General features: G+C 50.5%; 1 protein-coding gene and 1 long non-coding RNA gene across 4 annotated transcripts in view; one reads left to right on the forward strand and one right to left on the reverse strand.

The window, feature by feature from the left end:
* The window catches only part of LOC146399612 (uncharacterized), a 125,634-nt gene that overhangs the window by 60,018 nt on the left and 40,847 nt on the right, over nt 1–24,769 (forward strand). The window contains exons 6-8 of one of the 3 annotated variants that reach the window (XR_014818154.1): nt 14,129–14,266; nt 16,346–16,421; nt 16,750–18,991. The exons of 1 other annotated variant lie outside the window; for it this stretch is intronic. The gene's annotated coding sequence lies outside the window, so the exon portion shown is untranslated. Of the gene's footprint in view, nt 1–14,128; nt 15,615–16,345; nt 16,422–16,749; nt 18,992–24,769 lie in introns of those variants that run through there. One more of the 3 variants, XR_014818156.1, reaches the window with a different exon arrangement.
* LOC146399613 (uncharacterized) lies at nt 5,426–11,994 on the reverse strand. Its single transcript, XR_014818378.1, has 2 exons — nt 11,877–11,994; nt 5,426–11,784 (listed from the first exon to the last, which is right to left on the reverse strand). It is a non-coding gene; the product is annotated as an uncharacterized LOC146399613 (long non-coding RNA).

A 24,769-nucleotide genomic window follows, 5' to 3' on the forward strand; every position in this document is an offset into this window, starting at 1 on the left:
CTGAGCTGGGTGAGCCATCCCCTGCTTATTTACAAGGAAACATCGACTTCCCAATTTACTCTCTAAAACTGGCTGTCGTAGTGCCCTGCTGGAGGGAAAGGCACCATCTGTTTTAATAACACTAACGGTGGGAGAGGGAACGGTCGTGAAACGGCACGGGGAGAGCTCTGGGCGACCCAGCTCCACGTGGGGAAGAATCACCGTTTAAGCTCATGAGTGTTGGTTACACCCAGGCCGTACCAGGCAAAGGACCGGTCAGCACAGACACACGTGCCCTGGGTAAGATGGCAGGAGCTTGTACACACTGGCCAACTCAGAAAAGTCATCTGAGCATCTCGGGGTGTGGAATGTAGGAGAAAAGCAGCAACAGTGAAAGAAATAGAACAGTCAGGCCAGCCAGCAGTTTTAGTCTTGTTTTGACATTTGCTTTGTTGTTTGTTTTGTTTGCCTTTGATCATTACTGGAAGATGAGAAATCCTTGCTGTTGTAGCAAAGCCCCACTTTACTGAGCCGGTGCTCTTTGGGCATTTGATAGTAGGATTCCCTTTCCCGCCTGAAACAAAGATGCTGTTTCTCAGCTTTGAAAACTCCACAAACCACTTACTCACTTACCTACTAGCTTCTGAGTGGCCCCGCATATGCTTAACTGGACTGGTGGTTTAGTGCAAACACATACCTGAAAACATGTACAAACCTACACCCAATACATACAACCACAACCACACACACACACCCAGGCACACCCAGGTAAACACATACACAAAAACAGATACAAGCATCAGTACACAGACACATGCACAAAATAAAACATATACACATCAAATATACATACCCAAACACACACACACACACCCCTACACACAATACACATAACCAAATATACTCAGAGGTACATATGCACAAAAACAAAATGTCTACATAACACAAACACACATACACAAGAATACACATGTAGATTCACACATGCCTGCAAACACACGCAAACCAAATACCAACCTATGCACACTCAAATACATACACATGTCCATATCTACATAAACAACACACACACACATCAGAAGCACACCGACACTCACAAAATATGCACACATACCTACACATGCACATATGGCCCCCCCACACACACATACGCACACACATGCGCTCCATTTGGGAGGTTCCCAGCCTCCCAGGATCAGGGTCCCAGACGCATTAACTCCTCCCAGGCATCATCTGCTGAACCACTCGGTCTGCTCCTTTCCAGCGTCTGAAACGCAAGGTGCAAATACACGAGACCCTCCCAGAGCCGACCTTGTGTAAAAGGGCACTTTAACCTGCTAGCCTCTGCCTCTAAGACCGGCGCACATATGCTCCCCTCGTCCTCAAAATGCCCAACAGTGACTCTGCAAAATATAACCAAGTCTTACACGATGTGCTTGGAACAAGCAGGTGTGATCCTATAAAGATAAATATAATGCTGTTCCTGGCATTGATTTCTTTAGCATCTTATCAAATGCCCTGTTGTAGCAACAGTCTCTTTCTGTTTTCCCTTCTGCTTCACCAGAAGATGACTCAATCCGCAGACCCAGAAACCGTGGCACAATTACAACATTCAAAACAGCTTGTGTGTAACGGCTCACAGCTCCGCTCCAATTGGATCCTGCCTCCCTAAGTGCAAGTTAACAGATTCCTAAAAATACCCCCTGACATGAGTCATCCTCTTGCAAGAGCCCCGGAGAATGTTTTCCCCAGAAACGGCGAGGCCCAGAGCCGGGCGGGGGCCGCTGCTCCTCGGGTGAGTCACGTCCCAGGCATGCTGGGCTCTATCTGCCCTGTTCCTTGGCGCTGGGCTGGACTGCTGGACCATTTGCTGAAATGCCAGCCTGGCTGCCGTTTCAGCTCCTCCTCCCACGCCAGTTCCCACAAGGAGGTGAACCTGGGCCCCCGGAAGGGTGCAGGTCACTCAAGACGTCCTTTCAGCCCCGAGAAGGAGGGAGGAACCCAGAGCCCGGGACAAGCAGGGTCGCTCTGGGCCGTCACAGGAAACCTGTGCTCACGGCTGCGCCTTTTCCAGACGCCAGCACTGAAAGCTACGTTCCAGCCCGGCCACCCCGGCCAGCACTGACTCCACGGGCGGCAGTGGGAACCAGTGGAGACACCTGCTCACACAGACCCCGTGGCGGGCCTCGCTGGGCTCTGCTGATGCCCTCAGGGCCGACAAGGGCTGCGTCTCCACGGAGGGTCCTGGGAGGCACCAGAAACAGAAACGTCCTCCGAGAGTGGGGTTCTGGAAGCGAAGCCGCGTATTTTGGGGGAGGAGAAGCTTCGTGACAATCCCGAAATGAGGCGGCGTGAAGGAGCCATGTGCTGCGAGGACGGCACAGCGCCCGGGGGCCTCCCTCCAAGTAGGCGGGGTGCTGATGATAAAGGGGGGACACGGGGGACGCTCGTCCTCGTTATTACCTCGACCACTAACTCAATCGTATGCTCTTAGTTCAGAAATATGTTTAGGGGCTTTAAATTAAAAGAACCCAGGCTTCAAGCATGAGATTGGCACACGTAGACCACATGCTCATATCCCAGAAACGAGGGGAAACGGGGGAAACCCTCTTTTCAGGCTTCTAATTAGAGTGGGATGTAGGGGCTCAAGGGAGAGACCCCCTAAAATGCTGACAGTTTTTGTCGAGCTGGGGGCAGGGGGCTGTTCCTCGCACATGCGCAGGCGGGGCCGTGCTGCCAGGTGTGACGGTCAGACGCGAGCGCGGCTGGAAAGAAGGACCGGGAAGGGTGGGCGGGCGGGGGGGGGGGGGGGGTGGGGAGAGCAGCAGGAAAAGGACCAGAAGGAGACAAGAAGGAGTCCTCCAGAAAAAGTATTAACTCACCTCCTGTTTGGGGTGTATTTGGGGCTGAGCCACGTTCTGTGGAGCCTGAAACATCTACAGAATTATGAATACAAAAAGTTAGTGCACAGGTAAATACTTGTTTGGCATGAGAAGAGAGAGTCCTGACAAGTTAGTGCCGCATTGGAGCCCCAGTCCTTGCCCACATCCTTCCAGGGTTCCAGGGCCTGCAGGTGAAAGGGGCCTTCCCTGCACCTCCCGGGCTGCCAGCAGTGCCTTCGCTCTGGAGCGGAAGCTCAGGAGCTGCTCAGGGGATCCTGCTGGAGGGGGTCCCTGCGAGATGACCGCCAGGGGTTCATGCAGAGTGCAGAGGTCGTCAGAACAGCCATCACGAGGAGACCACAAAGAAGGAATGCCGCAAGGATGTGGAGCAGGGGGGGGCATGGCAGCTGTTGGGAGGGATGTAAATTGGTGCCGCCTCCGTGGGAGACAGCGTAGAGCTTTGCTCGAAAACTGACCCTAGAACCACCTATGAGCCAGCATGGCTACTCCTGGGTGTATGTCCAGAAAAAAGAAAACGTTAATTTGGAAAGATACACACCCTCCCGTGTTCATGGCAGCAGTGTTTATAGTGGGCAAGACATGGAAGCTGCCAAAATGTCCATCAACAGGTGAATGGATGAAGCAGCCATGGTGCATATACACAAGGGAATACGGCGCAGCCACCCAGAGAATGAAGTTTTACCATTTGCGACAATATGGATGGACCTGGACGGTATTATGCTCAGTGAAGTAAGTCAGACAGAGGAAGACAAAGACTGCATGATATCACGAATGTGTGGAACTGAAAAATAAACAAATGGATCTAACAGAACCGAAACAGACTCACGGATATCGAGAACAAAACTAGTGGTTACCAGTGGGGGAGGGCAAGATTGGGGGGAAGTGGGGGGTTAAGAGGTACACAGTACTCTGTGTGGAAGGGAGAAGCTGCAGGATGTGCTGAACAGCACAGGGAGTTCTAGTCGTTATCTTTTAGTAGCTTTTAATGGAGCATCATCTGTAAAAATACTAAGTCACTAGGCTGTGTACTGAAACTGATATAATATTGTAAATGAGCTACACTTTAATAAAAAGTACGGTGGTTGAGGATGCGTCGCATGTTAGCGTCATACTGGAGGTTGGGCTCAAAAGTGAGCGAGACAGAAATGGCCCTGGCCCTTGTGGTGATTAACACACCAGGAGAGAAAAACAGACTTTTAAAAAAGGCGAATAGGGAGTTCCCGTCGTGGCGCAGTGGTTAACGAATCCGACTAGGAACCATGAGGTTGCGGGTTCGGTCCCTGCCCTTGCTCAGCGGGTTAACGATCCGGCGTTGTCGTGAGCTGTGGTGTAGGTTGCAGACGCGGCTCGGATCCCGCGTTGCTGTGGCTCTGGCGTGGGCCGGTGGCTACAGCTCCGATTCAACCCCTAGCCTGGGAACCTCCATATGCCGCGGGAGCGGCCCAAGAAATAGCAACAACAACAACAAATAAAAGACAAAAGACAAAAAAAAAAAAAAAAAAAAAAAAAAAAAAAAGGCGAATAGGTTTTGATGTCATCGTCACTCCTCCAGCCCAAGAAAGAACAAGCACATCGTCTTGTTACATGGGCTTTGTTCGAGTACAGTGGCCTGTTGTATGGGAGAGCTGTATACCTCAGAATTAAAACATGATCTTGCATAATATTGATTCTGTTATATTAATGCCAGAAAAAAGTAGAAACTAACACGTCGGCCCTGTGCCTTGTGCAGCACACAGAGCAGGAGGGGGGGAACGGAGGCCGGAGGGAACCAGCCCTGGGGGGAGGGGCAGCGGGGGGGCGTGGGGTCGCAGGTCAGGCCCCACCTTGCGGAGAGAATGCTGGTCTAGAGGGGCAGCTGGGGGTCCCCGATGTCCCAAACAGGCCGAAGCTCCCCGGAGCCCACGAGAGTCTGCAAACCTCACAGCACCTACGGCTCACCAGCTCAACCAGAGGCGCTCTCTTCCGTCTACATCCAAGCTAGGGGGTGTGGCTCGAGAGCATCTCTCCGAAAAACCTGTCTGCGTCTCTTAACAACCGAGTCTTGTCCGCCAAATGGAAGTAGGTACCAGATACTGGACCTGCTGGACAGAGGATGGTATAGATCACGAATCTGGATGCCCATACCCCGACTCACACATACGCACACAAACACACTAAATACACAGCCCAGATGAGTTTGGTGTGCAGATTATGAAGTCATGTATTCCCATCATTTTCTTTCTGCTGTGCTGCGAGGGGCAGTTCAGCCCTTTCCAGACATCCTGAAGCCAAAATGCAATTCTGGGAACCCACAAGGAGCAGCTGTTTCGGAAGCAGCCACTGAAAAGGGTCTCATCTGAAACGCTGTGGACAATCCTGCCATTTACGCCAGGCTGGGCGTGTGAGGAAGGTCAGGTGGCAGGATCCTGTGAGCTCGTGTTTAAGGACGGAGCGTGTATTTAGACCCTGGCAGAATTGAAGTGGGCAAGATTTTTCCCTCCTTTGAATCTTTATTTCCCAGGCCCCTGAGCTGTCCTCCGCCAGCGTCTGGCTGTGTTCACAGCTGTGTGCCTCTGCTTCGCCGTCTTAGCAGCGTGGAGACAGGCTGTGCCCGTGCCCCCCACATCGGCCCCCAGGCCACCCTGAGGTGACAGAGGACTGGGTGCCATTGTCTCGAGGACCCCTGCTCACTGGGGCTGCCCCTCGTGTGAAACGCTTCAGCTGATCCACGAACAGAACGGAAACACAACCCAACTACTGTGAACACAGCTGGGGACAAACGGAGCTTCTGAGCTGTGCAAGGCAACCTTCTTCTTACGGCTTGTGACCAAGACACACGACATTCCTCACGGACCTCGGGGTCTCAGAAGAAGAAAGGGAAAACCTTGCTTTGCAGTGACGCAGCCAAACAGACAATGAAAGGAGGCAGGTTACACACACAGAGGCCAGACCCTCCGTCTTCCTCGTCCCCAGGCACCACCACGCGTACCGCCCGCGGCCTCCAGGCAAAGCAGTTTGGTTTATGAAAATTAAGATGCATCAAAGGCAGATTTTCACTTCACTCAAGAGTCAGCCTACCACAAAAGACACTGCTCCGCGTGTGTCCGAAGCAGTGCCTCAATCGTGGTTGGGTTGGAGCATGAGCGGGTCCACTTCCAGGAATCTTCTGGGTGAGGGAAGTGTCCCACGATGCTGGAACACTGTAAAATTTTACCCTTTATTTTCCTAGTAGCCCTTTAAAAATGCGTATGAAAATTCCCTCTGTTTTCTGTCTTAATTACACGACGGACTTCTCAGATTATTCCATGACCTCTGCCCCACTGTTAACAGCGTGGCTTGTGTACCAGATGATAAAATCGAAATCATGTTTATGCCCGCGACGTCCAGAATTCAGAATATGGCTGTATCCTCCTGTGTAACTCTCCTTCCTCCTCATGATTCACCCCACCCCACCCTGGACTCTTAGGAAGCCTTGCACCTGCTCCGTTGGTCTCCAACACCCTGCACACACCTGGGCGGCCAGGGCACCCAGCTTGTGTCTCCACCCAGACGCCATCGTCCCATAAACTGTCTTGTTCACTTATTTTCCTTAAGAGCAGAGCCTCCCACTGATAACATCCTTATGGCTGCCCAGGTCTAACGCTTGGGCAGAAACTTTTCACGTTGGAGAGAGATGTACTGTAAAACTTCAGTTCTCGCTCGCGCGTGCGCTCTGTGTGTGTGTGTGTGTGTGTGTGTGTGTGTGTGAAGCAAAAGGAGTGGAGAATACCTCAATCTAAGGAGTTGGAGGCATGGTACTGAACGGGCCAGGGACTCTATACTTTCTGATTTCATGTTTTATTCACCATCAGAGGGGTTGGCAGCGGTGCAGATCACTTGTGGCTCTAATGCCGCTGCCCTCAGGGTTCAGCCGGGTAGAGACGGGAGGTCTACTCCGCCGTGGACGGCGAGTAAGTTTCAACAGGCCTGGCAACTGCCACCCCCCCGGTGGTCCCCGCCTGGAGCGCCGAGTAGAGGAGAGCCTTGGGGTCACATCCAGGCTTCATCACGAGTCAGGCTCTCGTTAGCGGCGCCCGTCCTGTGCAGAGGATGGACTCATAGCTTATGCGCTACAGTCCCAGTCTTCTAGGCAGTAGCCGCCAACGAGGAAGGGGGTTTCCCCTGTGTACCCACCTACACCAAGTCGTCAGGTCCTCACCGGGTCAGGACCCAGGGGCCCACTCTTTAAAGTCTCCCTGTCCAACCCCGTTCTAATCCATGGCTCTCAGATTTCCCATGGGTAGGAAATTAGGCCATCAACGTGTTGAAATTGTGCTTATACTGGATTAATTTATGGGCAGAGGAATGAAGAAGATGGGTAGACATGGAACAAAGCAGAGGTAACAAAAGTTAGTTGTGAAATCTGGCTGGAGGATACATGATGTTCACTGTAATTCTGTCACCTTCTTGGTGGGTTGGGCATTTGTCTACCAGTATGTTGAGGAGGGGTTTAGCTTAGTGTAATAATAATTAATGACTTGAGCCTGCGAGAATTGCCCAAGAATAAAGCGCATGTACTTTCATGAACAGGATGCAATCTAATCGCCTATATTGGTTCCCAAGGTCCCTTTTTGGCTAGCTTCCACGATTCTGTTCTCTCAACACGAAAATCGTCAAGTAAATGGCACAGAGTTAACTGGGTGTTACTGTATATCTTTAAAGGGCCTTTGAAAAAAGTACGATGCTTTTTTGTTGGCCTGCTTATTTTGCCGTGGCGTTTTGATTCCGTTGGGCTGCGTCAATAAAACACAAGCGATTTTTCCCCTAAAATACAAATCCAAGAGGAACTGACATTCTCGGTAGCACTGAGGGTGTGGTTGAGCCAGCCACAAGGCATTACTCTAAAAAGCAAAGGTAACCTGATTAATTTTTATAAACCTGGGAGAAATTTCAAAAATCAATGGGAGGCACCCAGGAGACACTTGGATTTCAAGTCCATGTCTCATGGCTGAACCACACTTTTAAAAAATGAGGGCACTGCGGCAATGACCGGGGTTTCAGGGGGTCCCGAAAAGCTGATGAAAGACATGCAGCAAGAGAGCAGGAGGAAGGAAAAAATGGGTGGTAATAGTATTTTTCTCATTAAAGAATCATGTACGATTACCCCGTTTTCTGAAAGTGAAGGAAATAACCTCACTGAAATGAATATAAGTGATTCATAGAAAATCTGAGTCTTTAAACTGTATTTACAAAGTAACTACGCTGAAATAAGCAATGTAAGTCATTTGCTCTCTTACTTTGGGGCTCTGGAAACTTCCTGCTTGTGTCAGGAAGGAAAACAAAAAGAACCTCTACATCAGCACAAGTGGATTAAAAATTGGCCAGTGATGGGAAAGGCAAGCAGAGTTTGGCTTGGGCTCTAGGGAAGCCCACACCAGACAATGGCAGAATCCTGGCACATTAACTGCGTGAAAAAATGCCAAGAGAATCGTGGGCCCTTGGCTTCTTAACGTCACAGAATTCTGTGTAATCGACTGCTCTGCACAGCTGAGCCGACCACGGCCACAGGGTGACGTGAGTGCGGAGTGTCCGACACGCCATCCAGGGAGGGCCTGGCTGGTGAGCAGGGGTCCAGGTCGCTGCAGACAGCAAATGCTGGGGGAGAGCAAGGACCCGAAGACGTTCTCGGCCGAGCCCCGCGCCCCCTGGTGATAGCGATGTGGGGGAAGCAGTGGCTGGCTTCCGTTCATTTTGGAGAAAGAAGCGAGAGCCTAGCTCCTTGAAACCCCAAAATAAGTCGCTGCAGAGCATGCCACTCTCTGCAGGGGACACAGCGTATTTCCCGCGTGGAGGCAGCAGCCTGTTGAAGCGTGATGGTGAGGGAGTTCCCGCTCTGGCGAGTAGGGTGTGCTGGCGTCTCTGGAGCACTGGGAGGCAGGTTCGCGCCCCAGCCCAGCACACTGGGTTAATCAGATCCCACACCTGCAGCTGGGATCTGATTCCTGAGCAGGGACTCCATCGGCCGCGGGGCCGAAGAACAAGGAGGAGCCAGTGGGCATGGGTGGGAGGCGGAGGGCAGACGCAGGCCCTCTGCCTTGGGACCCCTCCTCCCGAGCCCAGCCCTGGCGTGGGGGACTGCTCGGACCCCGCGGGACTTTCACAGGCCCGAGAAGGCAGCCCCTCTCTGATTCTGGGGCCGCGGGTAACACGACCTGGCAAGTTTGGTGCTTTGGGGTCACTGCTCTGTGTGAGGAGGGGCGCAGCGATGAGGACGGCCAGGCGGTCTTCTGTATTTTTATGTGAAGATAATGATGAGAACAGTCCGTATTATTTACTGGTGCAGATGGCACAGCTGGTGAGAGCGTGGACAGGGCCTGGGTCAGGGCGGAGCTTGGCCCCTGGCGGTGACCTGACGAGGGCGGAGTTCATTCTGCACAGAGAAGGGGCGCGAATGATCCCCTTTGCCGCGCGGCGGGGTTGTTGCGGGGATTGGTGGAGCTAAATGCAGGAAGGCTGAGGCCACGGGAGGCTCACGGTGTCCAGACCATTCTCTGCCCACGGCATCTCTGCTCCGTGAAACCCAAGAGCAGATGTAGTATCCTCTGCGCCAGCGAGACGCCGCGGCCCAGAGACGCTGGTTTGCCCAAAGGCCTTTCATGGAGTAGAAGGGGGACTGCATATCCGAACCTGTCCCTGGTGTCGGCAGAGAGCCAGGGGTTCCCGACACCCTTCAGTCCCAGGCAGGCGGGGACAGAGGGCTCCCTGCTTCTGGCTCCACGTTGTTTTGCTGACATCATCCTACCCCAGTCAGTCCAAGGCTCTCTCCACCGTATTTTTCCCTTCTCCATTTCTGTCTCGGCCCCCACACGCCAACCAGTGATAGAAAACTTACGAAACTGCTTCGGGCCGGATTCCTGTGACAGCAAATGTCATGGGCGTCTCGACTGACTGGAAGGGGCGCACTCGGCGCGGAAGGCGGCTGCGGCGGCATCATTCGGGGCTACACACTCATATTTTGTTTTGTTCAACATCGTTCGTTTTCATTTATGAGGCAGAGGGAAATGGACACTTGCTGCCGTACCCTTTTAGAGAGAAGAGGTGCTCAGGAGTGAAAACAGACATTTTTGAAAGGTGGCACCACTAAGAACTGAGGTTAGGCCTGTGAGTCATCAGGAGGGGACACGAAGGTCACTGACACAACCTGTGACTATTTAAAGGCAGGACTGCCTGGTCCCCACCCTTGGGGCACAGGGAGCAGAAACAATGTGTTCATTTTGTCCTGAAGGTTCCATCATGAGTCAGCATGGACTCGTTCTAAATATTTGCTTTTGGGGCGGGCAGAATTACTCAGCGTAGAAATGTAGGCAGCTGGAAATTTCAGTGGCCTTAGTATTCCCCCTGATTCCTAGCTCCCGTCAGTAGACACGTAGAGCCGCAAAGTACGATTTTGACAGCTCACGTCCAGGCCGAGGAGAGGCGCATCTGTGAGGACACACAAAAGCTCAGTGATACAGTGTCTTTATCCTACGGAAAAAAATGTGGCTTTGATTCATTCTCAAGCTGGAATATACTTGTGCGTTCAAATAAAGTCTGCCATCAGTTTTAGAGGGAGTTTGTATTGTGAGAGAACCACAGCCAAAAAGGAAAAAATAAATTTTTTTCACGAGGCATGTGAAAAGTCATCAAACCCACGTGAAAGATCGTGGGCAGAATGCCGCTGCCTTAGTGGAAAGGGCTGTCCCGGTAACCCAGCATTCACTGGGCCCCGGAGCACGGAGGCCTCCCGACGACCTCTGTCCATCAGGGACTCAGTGTGCAAACAAACATAAACAGAATCGGCCAGCACTTGGAAGATGTAATGTATTTCCTGTGCATTATTATGGGAAAAAATAAACACACGTGTGAGTAAACGCTCAAAGAGCAGAGCAGGAATTATGCTGTTTTTCTGGCCGTCCTCTCTGGATAGCAAAGCAGTTTGTTTTTTCAAAGCAATTTGAAAAATGGGAAGAATTTTAGTACCTATTAAGGACGTGCTGTGTTTCTGTTCTCTGTGATTCCGACGTCACGCCCTATCTCAGCTGAGTCTTGACGTCATGCCTGGGTGGTGAGTATGGCCACTCCTGCGTGCAAGTGAGGAATCCAGGCGGAGGGAGGTCCCAGGGCACCCACGGGGCCCCCAGGCCTTGAACTAGATGTCCTGACACATGGTATGGGGAGACGGCAGGGCTGTCTGCGATCTTTGGGCAGGCAGCCTTCACATCGCCTGGCACCTGTTAGCAACGCCCAGTAACAGGCCCCACTGACCTTCATCCAGAATCCGCACGTGGCTGCATCCGGTTGATATACCCACGTCCCTACGCTGGACGGCTGCAGTTGACCAGGATCTCGTGGGGCTTCCGCTCAAGTATCCATGACACCACGTGCCCAGTCTCCCACCAGGCACCTCAGGCCTGGGGACCAAGTCTGTATGTCCTGGAGCCCAGCCTTTTCAGTTCCAAGCGCTGCGCAAATCATGGGTCTGCTTTTATGTCTGAGCGCCGTAGGCACTTGGTCAGGCATAGGGATTCAGCCCCAACCGCAGCTGAGTTCTAACCTCCTCTGAAAGCTGTGAAAGTGCAACCCTACTTAGACATGGTTGTGATAGCGGGAGAGGCGCCCACATCCACGGTTACGGCTTCTCCTCAGCATCCGAGCGTTCAGCAGGTGGAGCCGTCATTACCTTTCAACTCACTGTGGTAGGAAGGAAAAATAAAGTAGAGGCGTCTTTCCTAGACTCGCGAGCGGTAGTAGGTGTGAGTGATACAGGTGGCTTTCTAGGTTCTTACTCCACATCGGGTCACTGCCTTTTACTTCCTTGCTCGGTGGGGATGGACTTTCTCTTCCTGCCTGTGGGCTACATGCCTGTCTTTTTAATAGACAGCTTTGGGACAAAGATGAAGACTTCCTATACCCAGAAATAACAAATTCAGTCTGTTAGTGAGTGAAAGGTTACCTCAGTTTTGAAAATTAGATTAATTTTAATGAAATACCACTTACCTAGGAGGCGCATTCATAGACTAAGTTTTAATGTTCACAGTTGGTTTGGGTGAAATTTATTCTTTACTTATTCCTTGCTTTCTAAACTGCGTCGTTGCTTTTATTTCAAATCCAAAGTAACTCAGTAAAATATTTCCAAACTCTTATAACCCGGTTTTAGCCGCTGGTGTGTTACTATGAAGATAGTTAATTATTGCTGAGCAGTGACCTGCTGATCAAACTCAAGATGGACAAATACAAGCAGTAGCCCAACCAGCAGATTTGCTTATTTTTTTCTATCAAATGATTTAAAATAATTACCTCTTCCTAGGAAGGCCAGGTCGTTAACCCCCTCTTCCCTAGTAGTTCTGACATGCTAATGTTTGGAATCAGCCAGACTACAGGACCAAAATACAGCAGAGCCAAACTGCGGGCTCACGTGTTCCCAGAAAGGCTCCTGGGAAAGGAACAGGGCACCTGCCGGTCGTCACATTCGGTCTTCAGAAGCCTGGGCCCTTTCCTCAATGGATGTTCATAGTTATGCTTGGGTACAATTGGACATTAGAAAATACATCTGCATTTTTTTTTCAGGTGTTAGTGAATATTTGAATTAAACTGTGTTCGGCAGAGACCAGGTGTCTGTGGAAGGTCCGATGTCTATGGGAGAATTTTAGTGGACATCTTTCCCTATTTTCTTTCTTTTTTTTTTTTTTTTTTTTTTTGTCTTTTTGCCATTTCCAGGGCCTCTCCCGCGGCATATGGAGGTTCCCAGGCTAGGGGTCGAATCGGAGCTGTAGCCACCGGCCTATGCCAGAGCCACAGCAATGCAGGATCCGAGCCACGTCTGCAACCTACACCACAGCTCACGGCAACGCCGGATCGTTAACCCACTGAGCAAGCGCAGGGACCGAACCCGCAACCTCGTCACTCCTAGTCGGGTTTGTTAACCACTGCGCCACGACGGAACCTCCCCCTATTTTCTAAGTTATCAAACACTTCAAGTTTTTCACACTACCTCAGATAAACTTTTAATGACATGTTAATAAATGACTGAAAATAAGCCATCGTTTGTAACTTTTATGGAGACCCTGAGAGTTCACTTGTCATAAGGAGCAGCTCTGATAGAGCCGGGGTCACCTAAGTGGAGGCAGGGGTCTTCCCACTGCAGACTCGCGGTGTGGGTAGATGCAGGTGGCTCTTCGGCAGATCAGGGCTTTGATTCCCCCCATGGACCCTTCTCCCCGACACAGAAACTCACAGTGGACTTCAGAGCCTTTTGGGGTCCAAGGAGCCGTGAGCCCGCTGGCAGTCACGGCCCCAGAGGCTTGTGGTCCCTTTGATCCCGAGGTGTAGTCACAGTGGCTTTGAAAGTCAGGAAGTGAGCTTGAGAGTGGGTCCCTTTGTCTTCCTGGTGGGGGGCCTGCAGATCCTCCCCTGGACACGCACCTGAGCCCCCCCCCCCGCCCCGCCCACAAGAGCACCGATGGGGCTTTCGCAGCTCACCGGTCCCCACCAGTTCTCATGGGATTGGGATGGGGCGTAGGCTGTTAAACATCTCCCCACGTGATGCTAGAATCACAGTGGCTGAACTTCCCATTTGAAATGATTAGCCCCTTCGAGGGACCGATCAGTAGACCCTCCCATCTCGGGGAAACTAAAGGGAGCGGCTTCCTCCAGCTTGGACGTGGTACAGAGCACGCAAACAAGCAAGCGGACGAATCAAATCAAATAAAGGAAAAACAGCAGCCACAGAATAAGGAAAAGAAAACACCAAAATCAGAGAGAGAGAGGCAACCTTATATGGACACACCAGCGGTGGCCTTTTTCAGTGCTCTGTTACTTACTTTCTCATGATCATATACTGTTTGTATTACTGTTTAAACAAATCCCAGGGGTATATTCTGTAAATTACTTGGTGACAACATTTTATCATACTTCATCTAACACAGCACAGGACACATACACATCACTAGTAAACACGCCTTAGATCTGCTCATATTTACAATTAGAAGTGTGCACGTGTGTGTGTGCACGTGTGTGTGCGACATTGTCAAATAAAAATAAATCCAGACTTAAGTGTGGAGAGACTTTATTAGAAAAAAGACCATTGCAGTAGGGAAAACACAGCGACATCAGCATCTGCAATCATTGCAAAACCCAGCAGGGATTGGTTTTCGGGAGGGGAAGCAGGGCTACGGGACTTTGGGGGGCAGGGGGCCAGCAGACAGCTTGATGGGGGTGCTCACACAGGAAACCTTTCTCTCTGTGGACAGCAGGTTCTGGATTCTCAGGATGAGCGGCTAAGGGGGAGTTTTCTGCTCCGAAGCGCCTGCTCACGCCAGCAAGCCAGGCACAAACCAGACCCCTGCGGGAAGGAGAAAAGCCAGGCTGGCGTTTGGGCAAGGCACAGGGTAAGCGGTGGGAAGTGGCGGGTTCCTGTGAACCAGGGTCAGCCTGCAGCCCTGTGTTCTAATAAGCCCATGGACTCGAGCCACCAGGCACTCGTCCTACTGTTGACGCCATGGAGACAAGTACCAGGCAGTGGATGAGAAGACAGCATGTATGTACATATGTCAACTCATCATCCAGCCAAAGCCTGCACGGTTTTATCTTAAAACACTTAATTTCTGCATGTGGACAGTTTTCAGTATGCTGTTTTCATAAGTTGTTATAAATATTTGTGATAATCTAGCTTATATACCATGATTGTATAAAATTCCTATAGGTTATTTTAGTACTAAAATTATAGTTGATTCTTTTGATGCATTAGTAAATTTTTCAGCGTTAAACTATGCTTAAGTAACTCTTTTAAGGAAGAAATCATTGTCTATATGAAAGGGCGTTAGAATGATTTTCATAACTCTCGCTATGATGGAATCAGTCACCAAAGAAATACATGTTCTAGAAAAGGCTGTTACCTGGGTGATGGGTTGACGCTCTGCCCCCTCCTATGGCAGGAAGCAGATCAGATTTGGAAGATCAGATTTTTCCTTTAACACTACCCATGTTTTGAACAATAGTTTTAGCCTGAAAAAATTGGAAGACATAATATGTGAAAGTATGTACTTTTACAGATATTTGTATATGTACCTCAAGAAAAAGAACATCTCAAGCCTTAGATAACAATTATTCTTATAAACCATGCAAATGTACTCAGCAAACATTGGCCTGTCATCCCAAATGTGAGCTCTCTTGTCTTCACCCCATGGAGAGAACACAGTTCATGGCAGTATTTCTTTTTCTTTTCTTTTTTTTTTTTTTTGTCTTTTTAGGGCCACACCTGTGGTATATGGAGGTTCCCAGGCTAGGGATCTAATTGGAGCTGTAGCTGCCAGCCTACACCACAGCCACAGCAATACAGGATCCTAGTCGTGTCTGTAACCTACACCGCTGCTCACGGCAACACCAGATCCTTAACCCACTGAGTGAGGCCAGGGATCGAACCCACAACCTCATGGTTCCTAGTTGGATTCATTTCCACTGCGCCACGACGGGAACTCCATGGCAGTGTTTCTTAAACTGCTTTCATGTCATCTGAATGTTAAAAGCGATGTCCATAAGATATTAAAAATAGATTTTACGTTAAAATTTTTCTCACAGAAAAAGAAGTATATGGTGAAATATGGTTTAGTTTTCAAGCTGGAGTACCTTTTGGTGTGTCACTTACTCTGATGCATATTAAGACGTTCTAGCTCCGGGAGAGATGGTACAATTGTTTTGAAAACTATTTAACAACGCAGAATACAGCAAGTGTGAAAACTTGGTTTTTGAGTTTTTCTTTTGGCTTTTGGCTTTTTAGGGCCGCACCCGTGGCATATGGAGGTTCCCAGACTAGGGGTCTAATTGGAACTGTAGCCACTGGCCTACGCCACAGACACAGCAGCGCAGATCTGAGCTGTGTCTGCGGCCTACACCACAGCTCACAGCAAGGCCGGATCCTTAACCCACTGACCGAGGCCAGGGATCAAACCCTCAACCTCATGGTTTCTAGTTGGATTCGTTTCTGCTGAGCCACAAAGGGAACTCCAAACTTTGTCATCTTTTATAAGCAGCCTGAATTATTATATTTAAAACTAGAAAAAACATAAGCATATTATTAAAAGTGATTTTAGGCTGTCTAAGCATCTTGGTAGATGATAAAAGTATAGTTTGAGTTTCAAAAAGAATGAGTATGTATTTCTTAGTAATGTCCAGATCGACGTTAGGAGACTAGGTTGGAGGAACAGGGAATTTTCAAGGAATGGAGAAGTTTTACTCAAATTTAAGAACCTACGTGCCTCTATCATCTTAAGATTTCTGGTCGTATTTTCTGGGCAGTGAGGAACTTCTCGGTCCTTTGGATGTCACATGGCCCCTGCTTTCTCCTGGTTGTCACTCCCACAGCAACTGCTGTGCTGGCCCCCAAGGCAAGAGTAGCTGCGAGAAGAATTGGAGCGCCTCGGTGCATTGTCCCCTCCCAGCCCCTCTAACACGACTTTCCTTTTCGTAAGAGACTGCAGCGTCTTTGGGGAGGACGCACAGTCCACAGCGTGCTTTGAAGGTGCCAGGATCAACCTGAGGAAGCCTGTAGGTAATTCCTCAACTCTTGGTAACACAGTGCTGGGGAGGACTTTTCTTGCTCCTCCAGAAGGATGGCTGGGACCTGAAGCTGGAGGATCAAGAGGCATTAAGGTTCCCACGTGATAGAGAGAATGCTCCAGGAACGGGGCCACAAGCTTCTTCCGAGACAGAACTAGCCCTTCTGTTCTCAGCCATCACCCCAAGCCCCCTCTTCCTGAACCCCTTTATACAAGAAGAAAGGGAGACAGACTCTTTATATAGGTCTTTGGCCAACAGAGTTGGGGGAAGGCAGTGCTTCTTTTGCCTCCCCAAAGCAAGGAAGAGGGGTTTCTAGATTCTTCCAGGTAAAAGCTGGGCAGCTCATCCTCTTCCTGAAGAACCAACAGCCAGCAGCCCGGCCAAGCTGCCTCTGGACCTGAGAAAGGGAAGGGCGGCGAGCAGCTGAGGCTGTGCCAGCCAGAGCAGGAGAGGGCAGGAGGCCAAGCCAGAGCCAGCCTCCGGGACCTGGAGGTGGGGATGGCCACGGGTCCCGCAGCCGATTCCCTTTGGGCCTGCCTGCGGGTCAGTGTGGGAGCCCAGAGCCCCGTAGCAGAGAGCAGACCCTGCAGCGGCAGGCAAGGAGCCACTTGCCTTTCCTCATCTAAAGAGGCCCTTCCGGTCTCAACACGAGGGTGGGGCCACGGTAAAGGAGCTGGGCAGAGCAGTGGGTGAGAAAAGAGCATCTGTCGGTGCAGGAGAGCTCTCTTCAGCCTTCCAAGAGCAGGGGCTTCTGCAGCCAGGGGCAACGTGAGTGAGTGAACGCGAGGCCTGCGTGCTCCGAGCAAGAAGCCGGACGCACAAGAGCAGATGCGCCGTGATTGCACCCCCAGGAGCCACTACAGTCGTCAGAGTGATGAAGTCCAAGACTGGGCTGGTGGCTAACGGGGGCGGGGGAGGAGGAAACCTGGAGTTAGGGGTCAGCAGGCGTAGCATTTCTGTAAAACCAGGTGAGAAGACGAGAGCTCTGCCCTCAGAATGTTGCCCACAGAATGAGCCTGCAGCAACCCCCCTGCTCTCTGAGCTCCCGCTGCCGGACTGCCCGCGCTGGAGCCCCCCAGTCTGTGGTGCTTTGTGATGAGAGCCCTGCAAGTAACGCAGCCCTCCCCGCCCGGGTCAGCCTGGTTGGAAGAGTGGCAAGCAGAACCCAGTTCCCTGGGGCTCCCATCTCCCCAGTGCGGGTGCGGGGTGGGGGGTCAGAGTCACACAGGCGGCGGGAACTGGCGATGACTCCCCAGAAAGCCACCAGAAAACTGTTAAGGGAGGTTGGAAAAGGATTTAACCAAATACAGCAGAACGTCATGGAAAAAGTGGTTTTCCCTGGAAAAAGCCATGCCCTCCATAATTGGAGACTGAAAAATAAACCATAATAAGCAGTTATCTTAACATACCCCCCAAAAGAACGAAAGACTGAAAGAACGTGATTATTTGGGAGCTCTGGCGTGTCCCCTAAGGCCGTCGCTGTCCACAGCCCTGTTCTCAGCCTGGGGGAGCCCAGGTCCCCCGGAGCCTCCGCGGCTGCGTTCCTTGGCCTGAGGCTTGGAGCGCGGGGGGCGTTGATTTGTTTAGCTTTTGTTTTGTTCATTTAATGTGCGCCGGATGCGGGCAGGCTCAGGCCGGTTTGCTCTCAGGCTCGTGTGACGGAGGTTGTGACTCAGACCTTCTGGAAGGAGGTCGTGGCCGCCGGCGACGGGCGGGGGCCCCGCGACGGCCAGAGCGCCCGGCCGCCTTGCTGCCTTTCTCCTCGGCTGTCCGCGGGCGCCTCTTTCACCCTCTGGAATCTTCCCCCTCAGAGGCCTCCCTCCCGGCGCCGTCCACACCCCCCCCCCCCCCCCCCGGCCTTCCCTGCTTCGTCTTCACAGGAGGGTACAACTGCAGCGCGGAGCTCCAGTCCCGCTGTCTTCGCAGAGGGAGGGACCCTTTCCGTCAGGGGTTTGGCTTTGCTTTCGGAGTTGTTGTTTTGTATCCTCGCTACGTGAGGAGTCAATAGCGTGGGTTCATTCCACGACTCGTTTTTGGAGCGCCACTGATGGCTTGTCCGATTGCGGCGTGGTCCTTGCCTGTTCTCTGCCTTCGGTGATGGCAGGTCCCTCCTCCAAGTGTACGATGCCCTTAGAAAGTTAGTCTCATCATCTCGACAGCAACTGTGGGCACGTCATCATCTGCCCGCCCACCGAGCTTGTGCACCTGTTTTTCTGAAATGCCACGAAGGATGTTCATGGATATAGGATGTCATCGGCCAGCGGGGCAGTTTGTATCCCTGCAGAGGAAAACTCCGCGTATCTCTCTCTCTTTGTTCCTGAGCAGGGCTCTCTGACCTAATCTTTTTAAAGAATTTCGGCCAAGTTCAACTTGTCGGGAGGAGGGATTTGCTATTCTAAGCATACATGTCGTGGGGTGAAGCTACACTCATGACAGCCGCCAAGAACATGCTTATACCATGAAGTGTCTCTGTTCATCCCCACCCATCAAGGCCTCCAGGGAAAGCTTCACTTTGTATCTGGAACCAATTTAAGATTAAACACGGCCTGGACCTCTTACCTCTTGTTTAGCCAGTTCTGTGTTTCTTTCTTATAACATAAATCCACTGTTACCCAAATTTAACAGCAAAATGAATTCCCAAGTGGTATCTGACGACTCCTAACTCCCCCCAATGTAATTCTGTTCTGGTCAAATCTTAGGTCACACAAATCAAGTTCACTTTGTTAACAATTAGAGAAACAAGGCAGGGAGGGGAGGTGTGTGATGGGACCGGGCTCCAGGGCTTTTTAACCAGTTCGTGTTCATGGTCATAAGGTGCTGGGGAAATATGCGGGTCCAGGGCATCGAATGAATTCGCCGACCTTTGAAAGGAAAAATTCTTTTGTGAACAAACATATTTTAAAGGAATCAGATAATCTTTTTTTACTTGCTTTTTTTTTTTAATGGAAAAGAAAGTTATGATGTAAGAAGAGAGAAAACACAAAATTTACATTATTCTCTTTCTTTTGAAGAATTTTCCAAGTCACACGGGCAGATAAACAGGCATTCTTTTCCGTGCCCCTTTTAGTTTTTATCTGGTTCTTTAATTTTCCACTGCACAAGGTTGTGCCGCAGAATAAAATATTATGCCTAACCGTGAATATAAATGTGGAGTCTTGAGAATGATAACTGATTAGGAGGCAAATTTAATGATGGTAAACAAAAGGGAACCTCGCTGTTGTGATTAAGCTCATGATGTGGGTCCCCAACTTTGTACAGAGATGTCTGACAACTTGTTTCCCAGAGAGCAATGCTCTTATTATTCAGTTATATCTTCTGCGACTTGACTATGAAATCACAGTCACACAGCCACCGTTCTGGAAGTCTCCTCCTGCCCCTGCTCTCCAGGTCGCATCTTAGCAGACACATGAAGGGTGAGAAACTCATCTCTCTGGGCATCGAGTTTTTCCCACCTAACACCTGTTGAAACACCTGTATTCCCAGCAAGCTAGTGTCACGCTCCACTTCGGTTTACTTCCTGTGTGACTGTGGGCGGCCAAGAAAAACCAGAAGACCGAATTCTCACAGTTATTTTATTTAAAAAGGCATAGTGTTCCCTAAAAGGGGCACCCTAACCCCGACTTATTATTCTGATGCTGTTCTTTCTAAGACCTTGAAACCCCCCCACCACCAATTTGAGGCTCCTGCTGGAACCAAAGCAACTTTTTGCCTGTTGCCTGTCCTTCAGGCTGGCTGAGGGTGACATCATCAGACATGGGGACACGGTTACAGGAAGACTCTCCGGAGCATCCTCGGTGGGACACTCAGGACCGCGATGCACAAACTAAGGGAGACGTTACAGCGGTGGCATCTGTTGTTCGACCCCCGTCCCCTGGCTGAGGGGGACTCCTCCCGCCCCCCACAGGATGCTGGTCAAGGGCTGCGGGCGTGAGACCCAGGCACCACCTGCCGCCGGGTCCTTCTTCCACAAGCGACCCACAGCCAGCGTTCTCCCAGAACTCTGCTCCTCCTGGACCACCCTCTGGGCCCCTTGCCACATGCTGGCTGCAGGCGGCCCTTGTCATCCTGGAGAACAGGTCCCATGGGGCATCGGGGCTGAGCCCCCTCCACGGCTGCCCTGGAGGTGCTGCCCTCCTTCAAGATGCCCCTCGGCAGCTTGAAGATTTTGGTATGAAGGAGGCCGGCTGTGTCTTAGAAACGCTCCTTATGTTAAGACAGTTCTCGGAGACGTGCCCTTTAGCCAGGCTCATGGAGAGGAGCCTAGAGATTCTGAGTGTGACACCTGCAAATGGAAACATCTCCATTTGCGATGAACACGGGAGGTAATGACGGATCCCGAGAGACAGGCGTCAGTATCTGTCTGTGAGGAACAAAGCGCCTTCAGAGGTGCCAGGGTCCCCCCAGGAACAAGCCCACGGCGCGAACACCCGACTGATAAGATGCCTGACTGATGCGGTCTTCAGACCTAAAGGGGGTGTGTATTGTTTCCGTTACGACTGTTTTGGTTTCCATTCTTTCAACTGGAAAGTTATTCCCATTGAAGAATTTGCAGTCACCACACACACACACCAAGATGTTTAACCAGGATCGTCCAGTACTTGGCAGCTGTGCAAATCCACTTTTGCTCTCAAAACAGCAACCCCAGGGGCGTTCTGGCTTCTCTGCTGTACTCACCTCCCAGTAAACCCCTGAGGGTGGCAGTGTCCCGTCCACACGGAGGTTCAAAGCTGTCATCTTGGGAGGAGGTGCGTCGGCCCATTACTGAGCAGCAGCATGAACGGAGACACACAATTGGCTGGTTGTTTTAGGAAAAGCATAGGGAATTAGTTGACTGTGTTCCTGTAGATTTGGGTTTACACACCTGCTACACGCACACACACACACACACACACACACACACACACTCTACACACATTACACAAGCTATTTAGCCCCAAACTACGCGACCCCGGAGGGTTTTCACCCTCTAAGCAGCAGATCTAAACCAACCACCCAGAAGCAGCTTTGAACTTGGAAATCGCCATGGTCGCTGTGTGTGCAGTGAGCTTCCCGTTACGCTGCTGGGACCGCGGGAGGCAAAAGGGAGTTAACATTTATTAAGTCTGTTAGATACCAGGCGCAGCATTTCTCTCAGCCTTTCAGTCAACACACATGCACGCAAATATCTTAAGGATAAAATTACTACCTTCGTTTCTATAGCAGAACAATGTTAGGCTCAAACAAGAGCGGCTTAATCAGGATCACACAGACTCACCTCAGTGCAGATTTTTGTTGTGGGGATGCCCTGACTTACACCTGAGGAGGTGGACAGATCAGCGACAGACCACGTGTTTTGCCCTGTGTAGGACCGGCCACACGCTCATTCGGTACAGTGACTGTCCCAGTTTCCACTCTCGATAGTTTACCCACCAGCACATTAAGTAGAAAAATCAGTTTAATACAACTGCATTTCATTTTCAGTGTCATATTTAAAATAATCCATTTTCTGAATGTCTTACTATAACTACATTTTAACTTCATGATTTTAAAATATTTTTAAAGCTTCTTGTTGACTAATAGGTACTAATTTATATCTGTTAATTTTACATCTATTATGTAATAAAGTGCTTCTGTTGGTAGCTCAATTTTTTTTTTTTTTTTTTTTGGGTCTTTTGTCCTTTTAGAGCCGCACCCACGGCATATGGAAGTTCCCAGACTAAGGGTCTAATCGGAGCTGTTGCTGCCGGCCTACGCCACAGCCACAGCAATACCGGATCCGAGCCACGTCTGCGACCTCCACCACAGCTCACGGCAACGCCGGATCCTTCACCCACTGAGTGAGGCAACCTCATTGTTCCTAGTCAGTTGGTTTCCTCTGCACCACAGTGGGAACTCCGGTAACTCATTTTATGTCCCGCTTTTTGGAAGGTCCTAACTTTGCCATATGAAGAAGGGAAGCTAATGCCCTGTCCTTGTGGAAGAGTGGGTAACAAAGTATTCGACACGATCAGTTGTAGGTCGAGATCCCATGTGTCTGGTTACACTTTCAAAGATCTCTTTGCACAAATGATCAACACGGACTCCAGCAGATACTCTGCATGCTACGCCTCATCAATTAATGCTTCAGAACTTCAACAGACAGTGAAATGGTTGGCAAAACAGCACTGAAAGAGAACTGTCAATATTATAGACTCTATGCATGCCAACAGATTCACTTACTAAGGAGCATGCTTACAGGACAGCGGGATTACGTGTTGTGTAAAGTTGGGAATCCAAAGCAAAGGAGCGATTCCCGGAACGCTACGCTGGGTCGAAGAGGCCCAAGCGGCGAGGAAGGAGGAGGAAGGGAAGGCCAGACGCGCGTGCCGCCTGCGCTCGGACTCTGGGCTCCGCGGGGTCGAGGCCCTGCAGCGGGGCAGAGGGCTTTCATCCCAAGCTTTCCATCACTTCTTTCTTCTTTTCTCCTGGGCCATCGTCTTGCAACCTGGTCGTTCCTCTCAGTAAAGTGACCCAGGGATCTAATTCGCCTTGCAGTGGGCAGGAGAAAATCTGCTTACCCGGGACTCCCTTTGTGGCAAAAGCATTTCTATAAATCATCCTACTTACCGACGCAACAGGTCTGTGAGGGTGTAATGGTCTCCCATGTTACGCACCAAACGGCCGAGCCGCACTGACTTGTAAAGATTTTCCGGAGGGCGCGGTGTTTCCTTAGACCATTTGTGAAAGGTCCCGCTTGCCATCAGGGACACTGACTTCATCCGTGGACGTCGGGGGACTCTCGCGGCCATGGTACCATGTACACGTTTGCCAGTTTTCTTCATTTTCACGTGAGAGCTCTCGCGTTGTCACGGGCCACAGATGCTGTCGATCGTCCTTCCTGAAGGGACGGGCTCGTTCCTTTCACTGTCAAGCACACGTCTGTCAAGCACCCAGCCGGGCAGCCTTACCTGGGTCTGGCGGCGGCTCTGCCGCCCCCGGGAAGAGTGCCTGGTTGAGCCTGCAGCTGGTGGGACAGCTTTTCCTCCACGCCCCTTTTACTTCCGCGCAGCCCCACTGCTTCATTCTTAACTCCGAAATAATGGAAAGACCTGCTCAAGAATGAAGATGCAATAAAACGAAACATCTTGGGCGGCTTCATCGGGGCCTCCTCAAATGCAACCGACATCTTGCCCTGCGCTCACGTCCGCGCCAGATATAGCGACCAGCAGCACCGTCGGGTGCCACCGTCCTGCTTATGCTCACCATTGCTTTTGTTCATAGAAACAATTTATTTTTACTAAAGATGAAAGGATACATTAGGCGTTTGGGACGAACAAGCACATACCACTGTACATAAAATATATACACAACAAGGACCCGTATTCAGTATCCTGCAATAACCCATAATGGAAAAGAATCTGAGAAAGAACATGGACGTTCAGTTATAATATGTACCTGAATCACTTTGACGCGCATTGGAAACATTGCACCATTGCTTTTGAATTTTAGTGAGAGGCTGTGAAAACGCTGCGATAGGTATTCGGTGTCTGATTTCTTAATGACTGAATGAATGAATGAATGGAAAATGCTTGAGTTTCTAAGAGGCATCCAAGAAAAAGCCTATCTGCAAATGGCAAAAATACCTAAAGTAAAATACTTGCGAGTTGTTACATCTCTTCCCTTCTGGTGTCGTTCAGCTATATTCAGGAAATATCTGGAATCAGAAGTACCACATGTAGTGCCTTTTATTTGCATCGGATGCGTCCCCTTACTTCCCCCACCGTCACACAGTTGTCTGTGTGGGTTGCCGCATCTTTCCTACTTATTCTGTGACTTGTTTTCAGTGCTGAGTGAATTCGGAGCCATGAAGGGACTCTTGCCACGTCATTCTGGACCCACTTACTGAGTGCAAAATATTGTGTGATCTTAAACAACGGTGATAATAAAGACTAAAGTTCAAATCATGGGGCTGAGAAGAGGACTCATAAAAGATAAAGCACCTGGACTGTGGTGTAAGACGTGACCGTGGCAGAGTCAAGGAGCCACGATCACACAGAAGGGCGAGCGTGGCGGGGGTGACCACAGCTTCTCCTGGTGATTACTCACCTAGGCGGGGTCAGTCAGGGAAAGGCTTTTACTGAAGCAGCTCAGGCAGCTTTTTTTTGGCACTCGGTGTGGAAAATCATGGAGAAATGGTCATATGATCCTACTTCTGTTTCTTGACGCTTCCTTTCGTGGTGGCGTAGATGATGGATTAGAGGCACGTGACAGAAGCAACTAAAGAAAATATGTTCTACATAGAAGAGGGGAAGGCGTGAGTAAATGGGAAAAAGGGAATTTCAACTTAGGCAGAAAATTATGATCGTGGACCACTGAAA

Source organism: Sus scrofa, chromosome 10 (genome assembly GCF_054392235.1).
Source record: "Sus scrofa isolate SSC_HxYL_T2T_F1_AM1 chromosome 10, Sscrofa_HxYL_maternal_Yorkshire_Landrace_v2.0, whole genome shotgun sequence".
Lineage (NCBI taxonomy): Eukaryota > Metazoa > Chordata > Mammalia > Artiodactyla > Suidae > Sus > Sus scrofa.